Source organism: Amblyomma americanum, chromosome 6, assembly GCF_052857255.1.
Source record: "Amblyomma americanum isolate KBUSLIRL-KWMA chromosome 6, ASM5285725v1, whole genome shotgun sequence".
NCBI classification, from domain to species: domain Eukaryota; kingdom Metazoa; phylum Arthropoda; class Arachnida; order Ixodida; family Ixodidae; genus Amblyomma; species Amblyomma americanum.
Genome location: NC_135502.1, coordinates 128,613,697 through 128,633,382, shown reverse-complemented (window position 1 = coordinate 128,633,382; position 19,686 = coordinate 128,613,697). Strand labels below are relative to the sequence as shown.

The 19,686-nt window shown below is 50.8% G+C and overlaps 1 protein-coding gene across 1 annotated transcript in view; it reads right to left on the bottom strand.

Moving 5' to 3' along the window:
* pio (zona pellucida domain-containing protein piopio) overlaps positions 1–19,174 on the bottom strand; it is a 113,689-nt gene extending 94,515 nt beyond the window's left edge. Inside the window, exon 1 of the mRNA XM_077627991.1 lies at positions 18,878–19,174. The gene's annotated coding sequence lies outside the window, so the exon portion shown is untranslated. The remainder of the gene's footprint in view (positions 1–18,877) is intronic.
* Between the last annotated feature and the right edge of the window lie 512 nt (positions 19,175–19,686).

Sequence of the window (19,686 nt, the reverse complement as noted above, 5' to 3'; positions counted from 1 at the left end):
ATAAAAACGGCCTCTGACATTCACTGACGCCAGCCTCACATTTCGCAGCTATGCGCAGGCTTATACCGAGACGGAGTGGAGCAGCAAAACTGCTAAGTGGGAGCTTAGTAGCAGCAAAGCCAAGCTTGGGAAACACATTTGCGCCCCGGAAGTAAGCGAAATCCCCGTTTACGTTATCAGCAGGAGTGGAAAACATGCTTAAAACCCTTCAGCACACGCTGTGTTTGAACGCAGGTATCCTAGGCGAGTGCACAAGAGACGTGGCGGAATGCGGAGGTAGTCAAAGAAGAAAATGTTTCTCCTCTCGATCGGTGTGATGAAAAGGGTTCACCGCTGCTCCGCGAGCGTTTGAGTGGCGATTACTCCGCCCTTCTTGACAGTGCATGTCTGTCGGGCACTCGTCCGATGCGTCACGGTCTTCAAAGAAGCGCTCGCGATCTGCCCTCGCTACACTGTAACGACGGCTGGAATTCGGCCCTGCAGTTGTGGCCCGCAGTAAGGGGTGCTTCATTTGACGGCATCAGCTCCAGACGAGACAAGGCGGGCAAAGCCGATAGCAGACGCTGCCTCCTCTGACGCGCCGCGTTAACGTCAGTAAAAGGAGCGCTCGCAGCCCCATCCCTGAAACCTGATGCTCGAACTTTGACCGCCCTTCTCCATCCTCTCTCTCTCGAAATTCCAGAGCAGAGAGATTAAATAAAGCCGAACCGGCTTTCCGAGTGGCGCCTCTTGTGTTCCAAGTGCCCCCTGGAAGGGGATCTCACGTAATCGATTTTCACGGCACGGCTTTTCCGATACCCATCTCGGCCACGAGCTGTCCCGTCCGGCGCTCGTGCGTGGGGCCGTTCGCTTCCTAATCCCGGCTCACGCCCTGACCACAGTCGGGAGCGGTTCCTCCGGGCGTCCACCTTCCCTTTCGGAGGCTGGAAGGGCCAAGGATGACGGCGCTCCCTGAATCGCTGGCTGCGTCGGGTGCCCGCCCCAAAGGCGTCGCTCGCTGTCAAGGTCGAGTTTATGGCTTCGCTACTAGCGGATAGAGCGGAGCGTAAAACAGGATGCGTTCCTTTAAGCCTCGAGGCAGTAACTAGTGAACGCATAGAAACATGTGCTACCGGAGTCTCCACTGGTCTCAAGAAGGTTCCCAACACTCTGCACATTAGAAACGTGAGTGTAATAAGGCATGGCTCACTCATTTGGCATGAGGAAGAAGTGGCCGTCAAACGTACCTGCACGTCATAACAGCTCAGGAAGAGACTTCAAGAATACAAGGGGCCTTGCACTGATGACTTGCCGGTGCAGCGGCAAAGCGTCGTTTTTTATTCTGTGGCGACGAGGGTGCGTCTTGCAGAGCAACCATGCGAGCTTTGCCAATGCGTAGCGCACTTTCCGTCATTTGCGCTTTACAATACTGCATCAGCCGCTTGCCCACGTTGCATCGGGTGTGAAAGAAAACTGAATAAAAAGGGCGGAAACCAGCCATTGTCAACACGCCTGCTACTCGAATTGCCGCGTACAACGAGCGCTGGGTACCGCAGCACCGAAAGTAACTTACTAAAAATGGAGTAGCCTGACGCTTGTGTCTTCCTTTGGTCGCGTCCTTTGCTGCGGCCACATTAGTTTACGTTCTGCCTTTTCCGGCGATGTTATACGTCAGCCACACGGGTGATATTCGACAAAATGTGCAGGCTAGTTCACAGACCATGCCCCTTCATCGCCCGAGGATCACGCAGTGATGGGACGTCTGTCAGCTGCAAACCTTAAAGTTAATTTTTGCGCTCACGGACCAGAGCAGCTACAGCCATAAAACGACGATCCGCTAAAGTCTATCGCTGAGCCTATATTCGCCGCGGTAAAGCGGCGAGTGGCTGCAGTGACGCAAAGCTTGTGAAAGCGTTTAAAGTGCCTCTTCCACTTCTTTTTTTTTTTTCTCCCGCCGCCATCTCGGACCCACGCGACAGGTTTCCTTCTTCCCCCGCTGCTCGCTTCGTTAGTCCGAACCGACGGGACCGGTACGGCCAGTCCGGATGTCGAGCTCGCGCATGTTAGACCTGTGCATTCGTGGGCCAGTTCGGACGTCCGCTTCGACTTATCGACCGCGGTTTCCTCGTTTGTTCCAGCAACGAACAACGCCTTTTCTGAAACCACGAAGGGAGGAATTATGAGTCGTTCAGGCAAACCCCCTCAGGAGGAAGGCGCAAAGGCTGACTTCCTTTTTCGCAAAAAGGTCTTCAAGTGATGAGGGCGAGATTCTGCTACTTTTCGTTTTTGAAGAAACGGGTGTCTGTGCTCGCGTACGGATGGGAGGCTGCTCTCATGAGCATTCCAAGGGACGGCGCTATCGCGCCTCGCACCGCTCGTAAAAGAGGGACTGCAAGGTGGCACGCGCGAGAAACGTCGAAGACCACTAAACAACCGTTGCGACGGCTGCTTGACAAACCTCTCGATTACGCAAAGAACGACCACATGCCGACGGAGAGGCTCGCAAAAGTTTTTTTTTTTTTTAGACACTCCCTGCGATTTTTGTGGTTGAGAGAGTGCTTGAACTTATTTCGGCGAGAGCGTCGGTTATAAGTGGCATCGCGAAAAAAAAATGCTTAAACGCCTAATTCATTACTACAAATATTTTGGATCTCGCCTCAAGAGCCTTGCTACGGGAGCGAGTCAAACCTGGCTAGATGGAAACAATTTTCAGCCACAATCAAAGAATTTCGCTTACCTAGGAGCGCTATGTGATATCTAGGAGTAATGGCGACCTCCAGTCATCGAATCCACGAAGAAATGTGCACTTCTCAGCGACGAAACATACTTGCGTGACATATTCTCTTACTGTCCGTCGTGATCTTGTTTTTCGTCAATAAAATAGGAATAGCATGCGTAAACGCTTTATTGCTCTTCTTGCATAAACCTTATGGAAAGCGGAGGCCCTACGAAGATCTTGGACACGTTGTAGAAGCCTTTCAGAAATGACACCTTGAGACAGACTGCGTGATTTTCACCGCCTTCCCTTTTTAAACGAACACTGCTGTCAGCTCCTTCGTGTTTTCGCTCTTAGTTTGATATCTGATAGCTAGACAATTCGTGGCGCTGTTATTTTGCTGCCGTTTATTCCGAATCAAGAGACGCTTTCATTCTCGATAAATCCGGGGTTAAGGTTGAACACTTTTTCCCGCCGCTCTGATTCAAACTCGAGAAGCTATAGTGACGATCGACGTCGAGGGCCATGAGTTTGCTTTGTTCTGATTTTTTTTTACGTTTGCTTCCCTTTTCGGCCTCCTAGTGCGATAAGAGTTGCAAAGCAAAACGAATTTGTACACTCAGCAAGGCAATCGTTCATGTTCTCTTGTGTGCAACAAAAGATTATGGGGCCACTTAAGTCATCGTAAGCTGGCAATGCGATAGCGGTGTGTTGTGGATCCACTGAGCACGGATGGAAGCCGATGAATACGACGACATCCAAAGCCCAGCAGCCGCCGCGGTGGCTCAGTGGTTATGGCGCTCGGCTGCTGACCCGAGAGACGCGGGTTTGATCCCGGCCGCGGTGGTCGAATTTCGATGGAGGCGAAATTCTAGAGGCCCGTGCACTGTGCGATGTCAGTACACCTTAAAAAAGCCCAGGTGGTCGAAATTTCCGGTGCCCTTCACTAAGGCGTCCCTCATAGCCTGAATCGCTTTGGGACGTTGAACCCCCACAAATCCAAACCAAAACCAAACCAAAGCACACTGCGAAACACTGGCAGTTAAACAAGCGGGATGTTCGGCTGCGGCGATGGCGTAGCGGTTTAATGCTCTGGCCGGCCCTGTTCGCGCCATCACGGGTTCGAATCCCGCTCACACCGTGAAGTGCTCTTACTACATCATACGCTTATCTGACACTCGACGCCCCCTGCTGCGCCGTGCCCTCTCCGGTAGCGACGTTGATACTGTCGCAGCTTCCTTGATACTCCGGTGGTGATGGCCTTTGAAATTTCACGGCCCGCTGTGACTAGCTCTTAGTGGCCACGTGACACCTGTGACGTCATCACTGTCTCTACCAAAAACGGAACTTCCTGGCATCTGGCGGAGGGTGTTTTGTGTGACCACAGCTCTAATGCTATGGCGTTAAATGTCTTGCCTGACATCTCTGCAATGCACAACTAGCTAATTTAGGGAATGACCCTGAGGGAACGATGTCAGTATTTCATTTCTTCTCTGTGAATAAAATGTGGTAATGCACTGACGTGGACGAAGCTTGGTTTGTTGTCAGCAGCTGTTCTGTAATCAACGGAGGTGATAATTACGGACTCGTATCGCGGCAGCATAAGGTACACTATTTTTCTCAACGGGCCGACGCGTTCATTAACTGTCCTTAGAGACCATAAAGCGCCCATAGAAATGGCACAAAGAGTCGCATTTCGCGTACGGGTTAAGCGCGCCGGTCACACGAAAGCCTTTCGAATCAACAAAGAAGTGCAAGAGCCTCAGACCGCCGATACCTGGCGAGGGATCGTTCGATTGCAACGGCGCCGCGGGCCAGATGCCGCCGAGCCGTCATCGCACCGGCGGCGGACAGGTGGGGATAGCAGCGAGTAGAGCGCTCAACGGGGTGCCGCAGTGCTTATGCACTTTCCCCTTAGGCACGCCTAGTACAGACGAGCGCACGACGAGGCTTCGACTCACGCTCGTCCTGCCACAGCCACACACCGGAGAGGCGCGCGTTGGGCCGCCTGTGCAGCGAGTACTACGCCGAGGGGCGCCTGCGGGGACCATCGACGCCGGCTGCGCCCCGAGCGGACGTCTAGATGTCAGGAGGGATGTGTGCGGTCGCCCTGTCGGCGACTTCGTCTGGGCAGCTCCCGGACGCGACTGGAAGCAAGAGTGTGCGGAGAAACCGGTGCACGTCGGGGCTCTTGACCCGCTTGGCTGTCGTGCGCCCATGCCAAAGCGCGCCCGATGCGAGGCATCCGTCTGCCTGGCTGTCTCTCTCCTTTCGCTTCCCAGAAGCCAAGTCTGCGAACGGCCGTCGTCTCCGTGGGCGCACGTCAAGCAGCCTTTTTGTACCGGGTGAATCACTTCGTCGAGCATGCTCTGCGCTGTCTGGAGCCAATCGCCAGCTCACAAAGTGCAGCGATTCTTTTGTGGGCTGACAATGTCCTTAGGAGACCAGCTTGGCCACCCTTTCTAGGGAGAGATATTACGTCGCTCATCGTCGCTGTCGCTGACCTTCAAAGGATGCACGGGACTCACTTTCCTCTCCATTCGCATCACAAACCGTATTCGTGCGCGAGACAAGCGGAACTAAGTAAGAGCAATGCGAATTCATGAGCGGGACTTGAGAGAACGTCCGGAGCTTCCGTTCCTCACTCAAGGAGCCAGTTCTTATTTCGAGCCCTGGGCGGTTATCGTTCGCGCGTGTCCGGTGCACAACTGCCTTGTTTTTTCGAACCTTTATTTCGGGGAGGCAGGGGGTGCGCCCGTCCAAGGGGACGGAACTCACCCGATTCCGGTTGAACGGCGAAAGTGCGGCTCCCAGATCCTTCGGGCCACGAGAAGCGGGGCGAGAGCGACGCAGTCGAGGAATCTGCTTAACCCGTCTGGACGGCCGGAGCGCTGCTCTTGCATTACAAGAGAGGACCCCCACTGCTTAGTTTGGTTGCGCAGGTTCAGGGGATAGTCGGTCTGAATGCCGAACCGGTGGAGAGAGTGTTGGGGGGACCCCCGCTGTTTCGTCCCTTCCAGGCCCTCGTGGGTCATGAGACAGCACGTGCCTCGTGGTGCCGGGGAAAATGGATAGCGCTGGTCGTGCACGATGGGTCCGCGCCGCCCGCTGTTCCCGGCTTATACTTGTGCAGCGAAGGAGACAGCTGAGCCGCGTTCTTAAACCTTGTAAGCCCCAAGGGCGCCGAGGTTAGTGACCGGCATTGGCAGAAACGTTTACAAGCGCGAACGCTGTCGGCTGTCTGCCCTTTTTAGCCTCGAACGAGAGCTGTTTCGTGTTTCGAGCGCTCCTACTCACGCCCTCTCGTTCGTGTGTGGTGTTTCATCATGCACGTCTGTCTATGCGCGTTATTCGACGCTGTCGCGGCTTGTAGGATCACAGCGCTCCCCGCTGAGAAGACTTGCAAGATCGTGTTGTCCGGGACAGCGAGAACAAGGCGCACAGGAATTCATCTGCATGCGTAAGCGGTTGGCTCGATGCTTAGTAGGCTAATCGACCGCGAACTGACGGGCGGTCGGTGAGATCCAACCTGGCAGTTGAAGCGACTGGGACGGGAACTCACTCGAAGCGCATTGTTGGGAGACGCCGTCGATGCTCCAAAGCTGCGCTTCTTCGCAGAGTGATACATACACAGAGCGGTGCGAAGGAGCCACTCCTGTAGTTTTGCGCTCGTGACAGGACCCTTTATCCTTACTAGCCCAGGCCGTGTTGTTCAAAAATTTAAATGATATGAAAAAAAAAACGTCGTGTACTATATATATTTTTAAAGATTTCACTATGGTTTAGCAAAAATGTGAAGCTCAGAGCATAATTGAATCACCAAGTTCCTTGACATCGCGTCTATACATGTTACGGAAAGTGCGTACTTTAATACAGACTACATACGAACCCCATCCTTATCCCCATCCCCATATATATATATATATATATATATTATATATATATATATATATATATATATATATATATATATATATATATATATATATATATATGTATATATACCACCCTCGTTCATAGCGGCGGACGCAGCACGTCCTGTATTACCTCGAGTTGTTGTTGTTGTTGTTGCTATGGGATATTCTGGGGAGGGGGTACTGGTCCCGACGTATGTTGGCCCTTAGGGCGGGCATCACTCTTGGGGACCAGGGGAAGGGGTTAGGGGGATGTAGGGTGGGGAGGGGAGGGGGGGGGGAAGGTGGGTCGAGTGTGACGTGGAACGTCATCTAACGGCGAGGGAGGAAACTGTGCGAGAACCCTCTTATGCTACCTATATTCGGAGGTCGTTTGTTCGGATCCCACTGGCTACATGGTTGTTTTTCCTGCTGCTGTATAAACAATTTTCTTTAAGCGACAGATTAATCGAAGTATTATCCTCCCATTGGGGGGGGGGGGGGGGGGGGGAATCAGCACTACAAATAAAAAAAAGAAATATTCCCCTATGCACCTTGGTTTAGGTGACTGCTGGCTTCCTTGATATGTTTGTCAAACGAGCCTCTGATTTCCTTTGCCTTGTCTGCTAATATATATATATATATATATATATATATATATATATATATATATATATATATATATATATATATATATATATATATATATATATATATATATATATATATATATGCGAGCTGGTAGAATGTCAGTACTGTCAGAATTAAAGTGCACTAAAAGATGTTAATCTTCCTGTGTACGTCATTCGCGACGGGCGTTTGTTTGCACTGTAGTACCTTTCACGACGTGAACTTAAAAGCGCTTAAATTTGATCATCATTATTAGCAAGATGATTATTACAAAATCTGGCTAGATGCAATCTATAAAAAGGACTTATTATGTATTATCTGCTAATAACCCGCGTGGAAATACAAACCTTCTAAAACGCCATAGTTGAAAGTTTCAGCGGCTTCAGCATATACCGTAATAACCCGAGTCGTGCTCCAGATTTTATGAAATGCCGCGTGCATCGGAACCTTTCCGCGACTTTGGTCAAGCTATCAGACGGCTGCTGCATTGTACTAACCGTAATACGATATCACGAAAAAAAAAATTCGCACGGCTTAGGTTAGGGGCGAATTTCGATCTCCTTGTACCTTTGGGAAACAGTTCCCGCACAGCATACAGGCGCTTAGCGACGATAGAGTTCGAGCTGTGGTAGTGCTGTTGCCAAGAAATTAGGATCCGACCACAGCGCTTGTTTGTTAATAAGCGCAGTCTTTACTAGAAGCGGAGCCTATTATCCTCATGTTATGATCATACTAATGACAACAAAAATCACCATCATGAACGATTGTCCTCCGCGATCTATTAAAGAAAATAATGATAGCCACCATGTCGAGAGTTATTTCGGCGGTGTCCATTGTGATCCGTGCTGTAAAAGAAGCCCTTATGTGGTATTTCTGCACTGATACTTATCAGAAATGATATATAACTCTGCAAAACAAGTTGTCTTTTATATATATATATATATCCTCGCCTAACCCACCACATTGACCACGATCGGCCCTCCAGTAAACAAGAAGAAATGTGGGCTGTATTGGTTTGAATGCAAATTACAGGTTGCAGGTTGAGTATGCATACTTATTATTTTTAAAGAACACGAAAGCCCGTTCACGACTGTCCCAAGAAGTTTCACAGCCTTGCTCTCAGGCTTCTGCGATCGTTTTGCCGCCATTTTCAAGCCATTTCTGAGTAAAAAACAATGCACGTCGAGAAGGTATGTACCAAACGCATTCCGGCGCATTTCTGATTACTAATTTGTCGCATAAATAGCCAGACTTTCGACCTAGCTTTTGCGCATGCTCCAATCATAGTATTTTCTCACAACGCAGACTTGGCACCTCGTATTTAGAAAAAAAAAAAACCCCTTCTCGGACACATCAAAATGCTTTGCTGCTTCGAGAATCTCGAGCCTAAGGACTTTAGTCACCACCGCGATTATTTTTCGAATCTCCCACTTATTCCTTCCCTGCAGGGCCATGCGAGCGACTCAATTAGAGGCGCGAGTAGCTGCGACTCGTGCTTGCGTGATACTGCAGAGCTGGCCAAGGAAGCGCCTCCTTGGCCTGAATGCGGTGTGGCGGGGCGGACTATCGGGACGAGGCGATCTCGTTATCTCCAGCGCGCACCTCGGTTGCGTCGAAAGATGCGGAGTGAGGGGAGGGAAGCCGCCTGGCGCGACCTCGCGCCACGCTTGAGCGCAGAACGCCAGGCAGCGCTCTTCACGGCTGCCCGTCGAATAAGGACAGCGAACGTCACTGCGGATGCGTCGACGCACTGATGTAGCTGGCGCCTGTCCGCTCCAGCTTGGCGTTGCACGGTAATAGAGCTATGCAGCTAGCGCCAGCGAATCGAGGGTCGAGTGGCGAGAGCTATTTGAGCGTTGGAACTACGCACCGTTGGCCGTCGCGTTTGCTATGGTATGGTACGACGGGGCTATGGCGAGTGCCGACGGGACGGACGCGAGGTGTTTTGATAGAGCTTGGTTCGAATCGCACGAATAAGAAGATGAAGGAACGAACGCGAACACGTACAGGGCTGATCAAAAGTGCCCAGGCCGGTGGGTCTGCTTTTGAGCCGCGTAGCGGGCATTTACGTCGCCCGTGAAGCTCAAATTTCTCGACAATAAGGAGTCTCGTCCTTGACGGCCTTGGCAAGTTCACAGCTGCCTTAAGCGCTCGACACTACTGCTCAAAGGCATACCTTCTGGCCTGGAAATTTTTACCTACCTTGTGCATGGAGGAATGGTATTGTTTCCGATGATATAATTATGCTTTTGGTGTTTGAGCCGTCCCAGTAGCTTTTCTAGATGCTGATAATTTTTGTAGTCTTTATTTGTTTTCCTGCAATGTTCGCTTGGTCTTCTCTGAGTTTTTAGTCCAGTGTAATGATACTTGATGGTTAGATTGCTTTACGAGATTAACACGCTACAGATTCACTTTGTTTGGCTTTATGAAATGAGGCTGCAAGTCGGCGCACGTGGTGCGTGTTCTTTCTTTGTCTTCGTCTTTTTCGCTCAATTGAAACCAAGCCCAGAATGAAACAACTGGCCTGATAAGTCTTACCGGCACTTTGATATTAGGGCCTCGATTCGCCAGCCAACTTCTACTCACCTAGCCTCCCCTGTTGCGCTCACAGATGCGAGACAGAGTACACGGCGCAAGCCGTAGCGCCGGGCACCGAAGGCAGGCGGTGGAAAATGAAAGCCGGCGGAGCTCTGTTGTCGTGTGTCTGGCGGCGAAATAGTGTGTGTCCGCGGTGCTGGGCAGCACATGAACGGGAAAAGTGGTGCGCTCATCTCCGCGCGCCACCCCTTTCAAAGTTTGCTTAGCTAGAGGCGCATTCACGTGCTACGAGCGCGCCTCCGAGGAGCGCGCAGTGATTACACCCCCTACTAGGTTATAGTTGGGACATTAGTATCGAAGCGTAGAATCCTAGTTATAGTTAGCTTCGTCGCTTTCAGCTGCGATGCTTCGAACAATCGTTTTGTGCTTAGTACTCTTTCCGTGACTGACAGAATTAGAAAACAGCTAATCGGTAATTCCCGGTCTTTTTAGCAATTAATACCCCGTTCATTTGTACCAACGCATAAATGACTTACATAGGAGAAGAGGGAAAAAAAATTGGAGAGGACACCTAAGCTCCGCCTTACGGATAAAAGACGCGACAGCGTAGTGGGTTAAGCTTTCCATTCTGAGCAGTTTGACACCTTTGAACGCATTTTTCATTTTTTCAATTGCTTCAATTAATTAACTGATCAATTACACACTCTAAATTTTCTCAATTTGCATCATCAAGTATTGGCTTTTCATTCTGAGCATTCTGACACCTTTGAACTCCTCTTTTTCCAATTGTTTCATTTCTTTAATTAATTTATTTATTTTATTTATGTACACACTGCAGACCATGGTTAGGTCCAAGCAGGACGGGCACTGTACAGAATGAGTGAATCAGAAAAATCACATGGCAACTTGCAGTTTACAAAAAAAAACGAAAAAAAAAACATGCATACAGTTACAAAGCATGGCTCATGTCAAATATGTCAATGTTGGTCCGTGGGGGGTAGAGAGTTCCAGTCCGCTATTGTGTGCGGAAAAAAAGAAAATTTGAACAAATTTGTGCGTGCGAAGTATGGTGCTAATAGGCTGGTGCGATAGTGGCGGGTGCTTCTTGCGGGCTGAGGGAAAAGATATAATGACGGTTCAAGTCCCAACTTACGTTTGATAAAGAGGGAAAGAAAATCTACCTTTTCGACGACACTCAAGGCGGGGGGGGGGGGGGGGGGATGCCACGAGACTGCACTATTTCGGAGAGTGAATCAGAGAACACGAACCTTCCTTTGTATTTTTTCAATCTTCTTTATGTTGGATGCCGTATGCGTATTCGAGTTTTGGCCTGATCAAAGATAGACAACTAAGAAGCTTTACGTTGGGAGGGGAATTCCCAAGTTTATGTCTCAGGAAACATAGTTTTCTGAACGCAGATGAAAACTCGTTCAGAATAGATTAAGTACAATGATTTCATTATCTCGTCATCACCAACCACACACATATCAATCATCAATGCCTAGAACAACAAATTACCATGGTACGATTTTTTTTTACGCAGCCCCCGATTGTTTTCGATACGCTGTGCCGACTACTGCTGCGCCGACGGCTTTTCGACCGAACGAGCTATATGTATACGCTGTCGCGTAATGAGAATGTAGTAATATCGAGCACAGTAAGCAAAACAGATAATTAAAACATAATTGCAATAAAAAGAAAATAATTTGCTATTGTTCTAAGTGCTAGTATTTTGTATTTTTAAGCTTTAGCGCAGCACCGAAAGAATTTAACAGAATAAACACGCTGACCTCAATGCAATGCCAACTGGTTTTATGGGGCCCAAGTTATTAGAAAGACTCACTGCTCGAAGCCGTCTTTCCCGGTCACTGTAACACCTGAGGTGAAGGAAGCTTCATAGGAAACTAAGGAAAGCACAACTATTTTTTAGTGCGGTCAGTTATTCTCTGCACCAACTCAAAGTGCCCAGTAAGAAAAGCTGTATGCACCACGCGATTTGGCTTTCGGAAAAGCATATGTTCTCCGAAATGCAGCCTGAATAAGTATTCTAACTTGAAGCAGCTACACGGAACTTGGACGCCATTTAACTGGAAGCGAAATAAAGTTTTCATTTCTGTCTCTCCACAACACATGCTTGATTCTGATCAACCCTTTGTGCACGATCGGTTTCTTAACCTTTCACGCTTCCATTATTTCAATCACATTTTCTGCTTAAGCACGCTCTTTATACTTGTCCAGTGCGCTTCTCTCCAACGACGATAACACTTGAGTACGGGTATGCATCCTTCCAGTATTCCACTAATAGCGTGCAGCTAAGTTTTGAAACGTCGAATGTGATTGGTGCCATAAAAGAGTATTGATGACAGACTTGACACTAGCGCAGTAATCGCATGTATGACTAAAAGGCTGGGAAACTGAGGACAAATGCAGCTCCGAGGTGAGCATCACGAGCTCATAGAGAGCGAGGAAGAGGCAGCAAAGAGGCGCCGGGTGGTTAGCTGGAAGAGCGAGAAAGGGCAAGAAGTGGAGACTGTGGAGGACAAAGCGCGTGACGAAACGGGCTCGAAAAAAGCGCCGTTTCTCAAAATGAAGACCTCGGGAAGCGGATCTGGAAAAACGCTTGTTGTCCCAAGTCATTCCATGCATGAGTGTCAGTGACGCCTAGTCTCGGTAAATCAGCCGTAAACGCGTCGATAAGGGCTCCGCAAACGGTCCGGGTGCAGCACGTCCGTGCACACGCTGCTCTGTTCCCCGCACAGGTAGACGCTGCATGGAAGTCAACACGCGTGCCCGCCTCCGCCGACAGAGAGCATTAGCAAAGTTTTTCACCACCACCACCACCGGCGAGAATGGGCGGCACCAAAAACACGCGCAGGAAGAGCAGCCGGCCGCGATTATTGCGCATGCACCTTGGCTCTCGACGGCACCGCTTCGCGACCACGCGTATTGCCTTCGTATTGCTTCTACCTGTACGCAGCCAACCATCTGAGCGGCTGACATCTGCAGCGACTGCAGTCAGGTATCCTGCAGAGCGGCGGAATTGGGAGGCCCCGGGGCTCGCCAGTGTATAACTAACGCAGCAGCCTGTGGTAGTGCAGGAATGTGGTGGAGATATGCCGGGGACCTCACCGGGCACCGAGGAAGAGCGATGTGCGGACGAGAACGCATCTAGCAGGGGAAATTGCTGCCAGCGCCGCTCGTAGGCGGCCAAAGGGGTAAAAGACCTCGGTGACTGCCACTCCATCACCACAGGTGCCGCTGGCGCCGCGAGCGGCCCCGGGGCCCAACGGCGAACGACACGTGATGGAACACGTGACGGTTCGCCTTTGTGCTCTGCTCCTCGCGCATACGCTTTTGTTCCTTTCGCGCGCCGCCTTTGGTATTGCCCGGCAAATTGCAACGATCGCGCGACTCTTCGCTCTCTGCTGAACGGAAGGCGAGCTAACAGCGCCTGGCATCAACAATCGACTCGTTACTGCAGACGCTCCCCTGGTGGGGGGCCAGCCTGCCCCGAACCCTTCGCGCTCTTCGCCCTGTCAGCTGCGCGGGGTCTGGGGACGGCAGACCGCGACCGATCACGTCGTGTTGCCGTCCACTGCGCCAGGCGCCGTTCGTCAGACGAGGCGTCGGAAGAAGTTAGCGGGCCGCCAGTCGGAGAGTTTACCAAAAATGCGGCGAGGCCTCTGACGAGACCATTCATTCGGTCGCACGCACTTCCCTCGGGCGCTGCGGCGATAACGCTATTCCTTCGACGACAGCTCGCGCGCATCCCGCACGGCAGCCTTCGTGGGAAAGCGATCGGCCCGAGAGGGCGGGCAGGGATAGCGTCGGATCTCATCAATCGAATCCCGCTGCCAGCTGCGGTTTAAGCGGCGCGCATTCGAGGACGCGGCCATTCGCGATATTTTCAGCCTCCTTTGTTTCACGCTCGGCATTCATTGTGACGAAATGGACCGCTAACAGTTGGTTTCAGGGGTAAACAAAGTACGGCCTTCATACCCTGCCTTCCATCCGACTGTTCTCATGCGGAGTGCCTGTGTAAAATACGCTCGGCTGTTGAAGCAGCGACACTTTCTCCGTTATCGCTCACCTCGAGCTTGTTGACAAGGCAGGCGTGTTCCCACTCATTTAATGTTACCTTGAATTACGTTCACTTCGCGTACGCCGTAAAGTTTTCAACAGCCGACCACTTTAGCCACGGCTTTAACGGCACAGGCGACCTAATTTGACGGGCCCATTCCATGCACTGTTCTTTCATTACGGCTCGTTTTCGCTTTCACCGTGGGACACAGGCCGGACGAGAGACGTCAGTGAAAGAGAAATTTCTAAGTTAACGACCCTTCCTCGTTTACCACGCCCAAGTAGTAAGCAGTTTATCACGCACGTGTACAGTATACCAGGTGTCTCTGATGACTTGGTCAGAGTTGTGTGCAGTCAGGACGCTTCATGCGGACAGAGGACGCAGTTTGTTCTCCACCAGGTGCAGCCGGCTCATGGGCTCCTTCTGGAAATGTAATACGACCTTCTCGTCCGCTGCTCAAGAAAGTTTGAGAATGGTATTCCACAAAAAGCCATGGCACGTGGAACGTTCTTTGACGGAATGAAGCATGACCGTGACGCATGCAGTGATTCGAGCTTTCTATCTTTTTTTTTTATTACGAAGGTTCTGTGCGTGAAGGTTCAACATTCTCGGCTCCTGCCTTCCGATATCTACAGTCTTCGTTTCGGCGACAGCGTCAAATGCACGACAGAAATAGTAAGACCGAGATAATAAAAGTAAAAACGAACTTTGAAAAGCCTTGACCGGGGCACGTAATATCAGAATTAATCTACCGAGATTCCCACCCCCCTGCATCGCTCCTTGACGTGCAGGCGAGAGGACCGGCTCCTGCTTGAGCCAGGACATTTTTCAGCTTCGATGCCGGCTTTTACGGGGAAAAACAAATCATCCCGCAAAAGTCGTAAAGAGAAGAAGCGAGGCCATCGGCGGCTCGTATGCGGGTCGCGTGCGAACGGATGCGAAGTCGCAGTTGCGACGAAGCACGGGCTGAACTGCCGCCGCTAGAAACAGTAATGCGTTCGCCAAGGCCACTACGCCCCGCGTCACGTCGAGTGGATCGCGGAGAAAAATTGAGGGAGTGGAGTGCACCGCATGGAGGAAAATAAGCCGAATATATAAGCACATATATCTATGATCTCCACTGGATTCTCCTCCCGGAGAGATCGAAGTGCCGAGCAGGCGGCGCACAGGACGGTCAATTCGCCGCGTGCCGTCCCGCGCACCGAGGCAAAAAGTACGTGCATAAAGTACTGATTTAACGATTTTTGTCTGCAGCGCTGATCAGGTGCAGGTAGCGGGACTGTAAACAAATTGCCTGACTTCTTGAACGTCTGCTAGTATGAGCGCTCAGCAAGCAACATCCACTGTTGTCGACACATAACTGCCCTATAATTACCAATTTCTGGCACAGGATGGACTGACTGGGGGGAGTGGTGTTTGCTCAACTTTGCTGGCAAGTGCGAAAGTCGTCGCACTGGCACAGAAGGAGGTCCACCCATCTACTACTCGGTTCGCTGGTAATGGAGGCAATCACCTCGCATCTTACGAGTCCACGTATGGGGTTTTACAACTGCTTCGGATGGGAAGGAAGGAGCACAAAACTTTGATCGCCTCGAAATACAGGCAATAAATGCGGTATACACGCCACGTGTGCTTCACTCCTTGCGTATGTGAAACAGTCGCTCACAGCTGTATATCGGGCACATGGCGTAAAAAAGTGGGGCTAGGCTTTCGCGCGGCCGCGGGAAAGCAATCAGGGCCGTTGGTCCAGCTTCTTTTGTTCCGTGAAACTCGCACTTGCGCAATGGCGGCAACCCTGGCGACGCTGTTTCCCGCCTCCCTTACTCGCATTCCTATTGCTCTTTTTTTTTTTTTTCACGGAAAGCGAGGTTGGCGTCCTACTCGTGTGGGGCTACCTGGATTGGTGCATACATGTGAGTCGAAGGTAGCAAGGACATCTCGGGACGCGCAAATCTCACGTGGTGTAGAAAGCAAAGACAAAATACTCCCGAAACAGTCTAGTGTGTTTTACACACGGCATTTATTATTATAGAAATATGCGCTGCTTTCAATTGAGCTTGAGCTTAACGTCGTCCTTTCAATATAACTACCGTTAGTGTGCTGCTAAGCTTGCTTATTCACAACTCTGTATCCGTTCTGGTTCCGCTAGAGAACCAGCGTGAAGTAAATACGCAACTGCACCATGAATTAAATGGGCAAACTTTTGCCTAACCATAAATAGTCATGCTCCCCATTTGCAATAGGAAACGCTTTTATTAACGCAAATAAGGACATAAGCAACCCGCTCTAATCTTTGCTGTTTCGTGCTGCTGTTTCAAGAAACTAGACTGCCAAGTTGAGCATTTCAGTGACGTACTGCAGGCAAATTAAAAGCTTACGTTTACCAAGTCGGCAGCTCGGTCCGACCCAAAATGCGTGCAGCCTTCACAGCGACCGCATTACGCAAATGTTACAGTGCTCACTAGAACGGAAAGCTGGCCGAGTTGGTGGAAATTCGCACTTAAAAAACAAGCGCAATACAAGCGTTCTTACTCAGTTACAAAACAAAAATTGGCGTCAGCCGAGGAAATATAGAATGCTCAGGTACACTGAGGACCGCTCCTTGCAATATTTGTTCAGTGAAACGTGATTGTAAGGTTCTTTTGGCTACGTTGATGCTGGCTCGGCAGCAAAAGACGCGTTTATTTCTGATAAAATTTGACTGGAAAACTTTCCCACCACTCGATTCAAGCTCGTCACGTCCAGGCCGAGACGGACTCCGTGATTCGTTTGAAATGTGAATAAAAGTGTAGCCTTGCCTCAGAGATCCGGGCTAAGAAATCTTTCTGAACTTCGCTTGGAAAAAGGGCAGTTGAGGCGGGAACGTATCTTTCGACAGAGGCCAACCTTAATTTGTCCCCCTTGTACGTTTAACCACACTCAGATGCCCTTCCTAGTTTTCCCCCTTACATCACTGATTTCCATGTGCGCTCCATACGCGAGACATCAATGGAAGGCTTCGTGTTTGCGAGAGCAGGTTCGTTAAGGAGTGCAGTGCATTTATTGAGTGTGCTTCGCTCCGTGCAGCCTTCTGCTCAGTGCGCGGCGCTGTTCAAAACCAGTTTCAAGGTAAGTGAGAATCTGCAGGCGCCCTTTGTTTATCTTGAAAAGGAACTTCTCTTCGGCTGCGTCCCCATCCTCCGCTGACAGCGCGCATAACAGATAGCGCCGTTCTGCTCTCCGTTTCCGGCACGAAGACAAATTGTCGTTCGTGTCAGTGTCGGATTAGCTGCTTTTCCGGTTTGATGAGCGTAATGGATTTTCATTTGGAACCCGATCGGGACTGCGCTCAGGAAAACTCGTTGTTTTTGTTAACAACTGACGTCGTTTCACCCTGTCCTGTACACTGTGCACGGGCATCTTATATGCCTGCACGCGGAATATTAGAGAGAGAAAAAAAAGAACCTTGCTGTCAAGTATGCTGGTTTCCTGAAGCTACATTCACAGAATGGCGCTTGTGGTGAAGATGAGATTGTATTTTAGCTCCTTGATTTATGTCACGTATAGGCACTTAATGGCGCACTCTTATGTGTTGTTTGATTTGCGTAAAATGTGCAGCTGTAGTTTAGTTGCTATGAAAAAACAAAAATTGTTTTCAATTCCGACGCGACTATTTAGAACAAGCCTTTCTCTTCACCACAGCAACAAGTAGAATCTGCGGTGCTAGCTTATTACCTCACTGAGCGTAATTGTCCCCCGCAGCAATTTGCTCCTGGCAGGAAAGTGAGACAGATAAGGTCGATCGTGGAGTGGCTGTTTAGCCTGATAACAAACAATTCAAGCTAGCCAACGAAAAAGCGCCGGCCCATCGCAGCGGTCATTTAGTGCGAATCGCATGTCCAATCGATTCTTTGTCTATTTTGCCAACTTGCAGCACAAAGCTACGCGATAGGTTTCTGAAACCTTGAACTGTTTAGCCCCAGATGTGCGAGAATTGGTTCAGGATGTTTAGCGCTGTGATGTGTTTAGTTTGCGAGGCGAATACCGCACGACGACAAAACGTAATCGCGTCTATCAAAGGATGAATCAAGCCTGCGTTTCGCAGCCGCCACCTTTGTCATTAAATTTTTTCAGAAACATGTAAAACTTTCAATGAAAAGGCAGCACACACTCTTTAAGAATCACTTTGCCGTTTCTAAGAGTCTTGCGCGGAGCTTCATTCTATATTTCGATTTCCTAGGCACGATAGGATGCTTGTTAGCAAACTGCATGCACCGCTATTTGATCGGTCTCTTCTGTCCTGAAACCAAGCCCTGCTGACACGATCGAATGAGAGAGTGCTGTCAGGGGCTACGGGGCACCTGTGCGTTTTGCAAACGTACAACATGCACTGTAATCATTTTCGCATCGCCAGCGCTTGCTCTAATCCAGCAAATCCTTGTCAAAACATCGATGAGGCTGTGCTGCGCTGCAGGATAGCGTCCACGTGCAACAGGTCATTGCGAGAGTCGTGTTTGATGCGGGACACCAGCTGTTAACACACACCTTGGGAACGTGTCCGCTCCTCGGCGATGTCTGCTCCACTATCGGGGATGAATTTCAATGAAGCGGCAGTGCGGAGGGAAAAGAAAGAAGCCGCAGTGGAAAGCAGCGAAATGGAACAACACGATTCGCGACGACGAACGGGAATCGACCGTATCGTGGGGTCCTTCCGCAACAACCCTCTGGGCGGCCGTGGTGTGTGTGGCCGATGCCAGGCGCGGCAACCCATTGGAAGTCAAGTCCCACGCTACGCGGCCCTCTCGCAACCGCGTCCTTACAGGAAATCTGGGACGCAGCGCTCGCAGCGAGCGACTGCCGCATCTCACGGCCCGAAGCCACGCCGCCCCGAGGCGCTCGCGGCCTCCCCGTACACACTATCCTATCCTATCCTCGACGAAGGAAGACACCGACCGCTTCTCTAGCCTACTTGAGAGCGCCTGGTTAGGACACGACGCACGAACGCAGCCCCTGCACGCGGCGTACTCGCCGGCATTCGCAGCACAGCGAGCCTTCACTCACCTAGAGGCAGTGGGCGACGTGAGTAGGCGCCGACGGAGTTCAGGCTTCGTTCGGCGGTCGCTTTCGAACAGGTCGGGCTACTACGCAGGCTCGCCGAGGCTGTACTCTGCTGCGAAAAGCACTGCGCTCTGCTCCGGCTGCGCGCACGCAAAATCCGGCGGCTGTGTCAGGCGGTCCGGGCTCGTTGGCGGCGGTGGTCGGAGCCGAGCTGGCACACACACATCCGCGGTAGGCGACGTCGACGACGGTTCCGCACTTGGGGGACCACTCTCGCCAAACCCGTTTTCGAGTGACCTCAAGAGGAGAGCGCGGCCCACGTTTTTATACGGGGAGGCGGGTCTGCTCACGTGACTTTCCTTCTCGGCACACAGGTAGACCGGCGGCGGCTCCTTTATTTCTTTTTATTTCCCCTTTGCGAAAGCGCGTGCCTTGGAGCAGTTTGTGCAGCGCTTCTTTTCCCTGCCACCACCTCTCTCCCTCCGCCGCCACATCTTCCTTTCGCTCAGCTTGGTGATCGCGCCCCCTTCCTTTCGGTTTCCACCCATCTCGCCGGCTCCTGCTGTTCAACCCCCTGTTACCAGCAAAAAGAGCAAGCAAAGCATATTTCTCTCGCATATTTGCACGGCCTGTCTTCCGTCCTCAATTTACAGGATTTTGCTTTCTCACAACTATAGTCGTCCTTTTTTCTCCTTCTTGTCCCACTGGTGCTCGCCACCAGGCTGGTTCCCCTCATTTTTGGGCCCCGTCCTCGCTGGAGCTTTTCTGTTGACTTTCCTTTTCCTCGCCGCCGCCAAACTGCTGCTTGAGGC